Source organism: Trachurus japonicus, chromosome 4 (genome assembly GCF_045865225.1).
Source record: "Trachurus japonicus isolate A0001 chromosome 4, Traja_1.0".
NCBI classification, from domain to species: domain Eukaryota; kingdom Metazoa; phylum Chordata; class Actinopteri; order Carangiformes; family Carangidae; genus Trachurus; species Trachurus japonicus.
The window spans coordinates 8,592,531-8,597,662 of record NC_140910.1 but is presented as its reverse complement, the minus strand read 5'-3'; positions in this window follow the sequence as shown (position 1 = coordinate 8,597,662).

The window sequence follows — 5,132 nt, the reverse complement described above, 5'->3', positions numbered from 1 at the left end:
GTATTTGGATGTCTTTTGGTGTGTATTTTTGGACGAAGAAAAGTGGTATCCATTCACAACCATTATATGGACAAATACTGCTGCGCGGACCCCCCCGTAACTCAGAGAAGGCACGGAGGACTCTGAAAATTCTCACAGCTCTTAGTTGACACGAGGGTGAGTAGATAATAGATAATAGATAAAGAGTGAAATTTGAATTTTGGGTGAACTATCCCTTTAACATGGCCACATGTGGAGAATTAATAATTACATAACTGGCCCACAATACAAAATTTGCGCTTTTACTTAGAACATAATTACTCTCTCATTGATGTATGCCTTCATATACCACTTTCCTTCATATTTCACACTGAATTCAAATCTGCTTCATTGTCCGAGACTCATTATGGATCATTACAGAATTACCTTTTCTCTACCTACTGTTGGTCTTTATGTGAAGCTGTGTGTGTGAGGGCAGAAGTACTCTTGGGCACTATAATTCATTTTGATCTGTTAGAATAAACTAGACGACGTAATAACTAAAACAGCCACTGTCCTGTTTCCCTCAGCAGAATCCAGGATGAATATGAGATGAATTAAACACACTATACAAAGAGAGGTGGGTTTACTGTAATTGGTTTTATTGTCACTGAGAGGGAGTTGAGATTTATCACAGTGTTGTGAAGAGGAGATATGGCACAAGTGAGGCATAGAAAAGAGAAGGAGAAACTGATGCTGCAAGAGAGATTTTCAAGATTTATTGCATTCATGCAGATATTCCATAGGAATTTTGTACATAGAATAATATCTTATTGCATTTGCATTGCAGTCCTGCATCAATATGACACAAATAAATCCTGTTGGGAACATAAGCTTGATTCATCGCCCTCATTACCTGGCATCACTATTCAAATGAAAGCTACTTTATGAGGGAAAACGCTGTGAGAACATGAGAGCCGCAACAATAGACCTGCCCTCATTTTGAAAACCAGATGTAACTTTGTTTGACAGCACGAATAGCAACAAATGAAGCACAGTGATAATTGAGCAGTTCCAGGGAGTCATCACACTCATCCCCACCCTTGTCATCCTCCCACACTAATATCTCTGTCCTCTTTAATCTGCCACTTTTCCTTATTATCGTGAATTAAGACTCAATAAGACTCAATATGGAAGCAGAGTGACAGGATGATGAGATATATTCTTTCTACAGCTGTGTCCTTTCTTAAGGCCCTTTAGGATGAAGTGGCACCATTTGTTGCTTCAGTAACCAGGCCTCATGTTTATTGTTTTTTTCTTTTGGTCCTCCTGAAAGCTCTGGAGGAAGCTCCAATCACTCCACCATTCTGGAGAAGGCCTGAAATGTCATGACCTTTTTACTGTTTTCTTTTGTGTGTGCTGGTCTAATTGGTTTGTTTGGGGTATAGGACCCAACGGTACTAAGGGAAGGTTACTGTCTATGATTCATAGATTGAAAACGCATCATAGAGTCTTTATTGTGTGGTTGTAACTGTAACCCCCATCCATGGACAGATGTGGAAATGAATTACTATTGAATATCCTTATTAAATACTTTTTTAATATCACTTTATTTTTGATGTTTCAAAGATATTCTCCATTTTGCGTAACATTGTGGCATTTTTAAAGCAGTTATTGCTCTCCGCTCACAAACCATGACCACGTAGACCTACCATCCAGCCTCACAGGATGGTTTCTGATAGTTTTATAGGATCACCCAGAAAACAGATGATTTCATAAATAAAAGCCAAAAGGAAGTGGCTCAGACCCTGCTCTCTTCTGATTGGCTGACTGAGCTTAATAGAATAGAATAGAATAGAGAACAGAGAATACTTTATTCATCAGCAGGGAAATTCAAATTAGTCCAGTAGCTCACACAACAATGACACAAAAAAGATGAACACAAAAAACATTTTAACAAGTGTTATATAAAACGATTGCAGCAGGAACAAATGATCTCTTAAATCTTTCAGTTCTGCAGGTCAGGGAGATGAGCCTTTTACTGCGGCTGCTCCTCTGACCTGTGAGGGTTTTGTGTAGAGGGTGTTGGGGGTCACTCAAGATGGTCAATGTAATGTTAGCAGCTTAAAAGGATAGTTCACCCAAAATTCAAATTGCACTCATTATCTACTCACCCTCATGTCAACTAAGGGCTGGGAGAAGCTTCAGAGTTATCCGTGGCTTCTCTGAGTTTCAGTGCGATTACTGAAACCGGCGCAAATCGCGCGAGATTTGGACAGACCAGGAAGAGGAGCTTCCGCTACAAACAAGCTTGAAATATAGACTTATTTAATTTTTTTCAGAACAATTTCTCATGTTGGGGCTTCAATACAAGACGGACATTACATACGAGCACTATGGAGGTATTTGGATGTTTTGTGGTGTGACTTTTTGTTACGAAGACAGTTGGTATCCATTTGCAACCGTCATATGGACATGCACTGCTACGCCGAGACCCCCTGTAACTCAGAGAAACCACGAAGGAAACTTCTCCCAGCCCTTAGTCCACATGAGGGTGAGTATAGATAATGAGTGCAATTTGAATTTTGGGTGAACTATCCCTTTAACTTCCCTGGGACAGTGAGTGGACATGAGAAAACAGCTAGCCGTTTGGTCTGAGGGTAACTGTAAGGTCAAATAATTTACATTTCTGGGGTTTTTTAATCATACAAAAAGTGTAAAAGATTACCATTAACATTGATTTCCTTGACTTTTACTTGAATGTCAATTGCATCAAACCAACTTCAACAAAAAGATACAATAACATTACATCTTCCAGTACTGTGTAGATAATCCATATAACCATCTTTCCCTCATTAACTCCTAAGTTTTGAAATTTGGTATCAAATAACAAGGCATTTTTTGATACTCGCTAGTATCCAACCAATTCGGTCTGTTCATAAAAGTATTTAAAATTGACACCTTTTCCCAGTTGTTTTGCTAAGCCAAGCTAAGTTTGTAAGCAGCAACCTGATATTTAACTGAGAGTTATGTGCACCGTATTGAAATCCTCATCAGACTCCACCAAGAAAACTCGTGAACTTTTGTTTCAAACACTGAGCCCATCCATCCATCTCTCATGTCTCATGTCTCTGCATGCTTGACTGATGTTCATGATTAGAAATGAGGGGAAAATGAGCAGGGAGAGTAACCTATTAACAAGGCACATCCTCCTACAAAGACAATTAGTTAAACATAAAATATGACAATCTTCTGACTTTATTGTGTTTCCAAATTGTAGGAATAATGAAAATCACTCTTTAGAAACAGCTGAACCAACATCCTCCAAACTGTAATGACACATTTTTATCTTCATCACTTTGGTTACATCATGTCCATGACAGACTAAAAACAGCAACTCAGTGTTTTTAGAAGACATAAAGATTTGGACCAAACCCAAATACTGTGAATGTGACTACATGAACATCAATTCTAGGAAATACTTTCTTTAAATTGAGCTCATAATATTTGTAATAATAATCTGCTCCTTTGATTGCTTATGTTGCAGACTAATTTAGTTTATGACAGTTTAATATTACATGATAATAATACAAGATTATGTTCCGAGTCATACAACTACAGTGGAATCGCAATGTAAGAGAGACCTTCAGCACAAACCTTATCAGTTCAAACTCATAATGCTACTGCTGATTGTATCAAGTAACAGAAATCCACTTAGATTCACTCTCATTTTACATTAGGTTTTGAGCAATCATCTTATACTATAGCTATAAGCATCATCTCAACAGCACACTGGGTATCACATTCTTACCAAGCATTTTCACAATTTCCTGTATTGTATTAGCTGCTAAATAAGCACGTAATAATCTCTTACCCCCACTATACACAGACACACATGGACGACTATCTATAAAAAATGAATGGAGAGACAGGAGGACCAACAGATGTCACTGATATGACCTTCACAGTCACCACATTTCTACATACAGTAGATCTATGGGAGAAAGATCTCATGGTGACCAACGCTTTACAAGATGTTATGGCACTTTGTGTTCATTTATTGATTTCCCATCATTATGTGATGGCAAATCTGGAGGGAGCTGGAATCCAGCCTCCTCTGATAATATAGTTAGCATATAGAAATGTTGTAGCTTCTATAATGATATTAGCAGTACTAATAGGATACAACACAAATAATGTGCGTCTACAACCAGGAGCAGATGCTGGTAACACTTCATACTGCATAGGATTGAGCGCCACTGTGAGTTTATATGAGTAGTGACAACTTAAAGGAGAATTCCGGTCATTTTTGACCCCTAAATCGATGTTCTGATGGTCACCCAGTGTTGAGGGGAGCAAAAAACGCGACTCAAATTGATGCAGGCAACATCAAGTTACACCTAGACGGCGCTAGAAATAGCGACAACGCTAACCTATATGGGGGCAATTTTTTCAACCACAACAAACACTCAAAAAACAATCAAATATCTATGGTACATGACTCGAATCCTTAGAGACACACCACTGAACTCATAAACTGTACAAACAGTAGCCTATAAACTATAAACTTAGCTTATGAAACGTTTTTGCATGTCATTCACCTCAGATAGCCTAACTCTGAAACGTCCTCCAATCACAGAGCGCTTGCTCCCCCCGCCACAGAAACACCTTTTCCTTGTTGTGATTCTTTACAAAAATAAACGGTCGAGCAGTGCAGTGGTAATGTCCAAAATATCTCAGACCGTTTATTAGATATTGTGAGTGTTTGTTGTGGTTGAAAAAAATTGCCCCCATAGGTTAGTGTTGTCGCTATCCCGAGCGCTGTCTCGCCATGGTGTCCGGTTTGCCTGCATCAATTCTAGTCGCGTTTTTTGCTCCCCCCCCAACACTGGGTGACCATCAGGACAACGATTTAAGGGGCAAAAATGACCGGAATTCTCCTTTAACTGAACTGACTCACCGTCTCCAGTTTCCGTTTGCATTTCCTCAAATAAAACCCACTTTATTGCAGCCCATGTGTACTTTGTTTAAGTTTGAACAAAAGATTATCAATATGGTGTTACCTGTCTGCCTGTGTCAAAGGAAGTAATCCTACAATGTTGAGTCAAAACATGAACACAACTTCTCTCAAATCAAGAATCAGAGCTGCAAACCACTTAGCTGACCTGCATGGA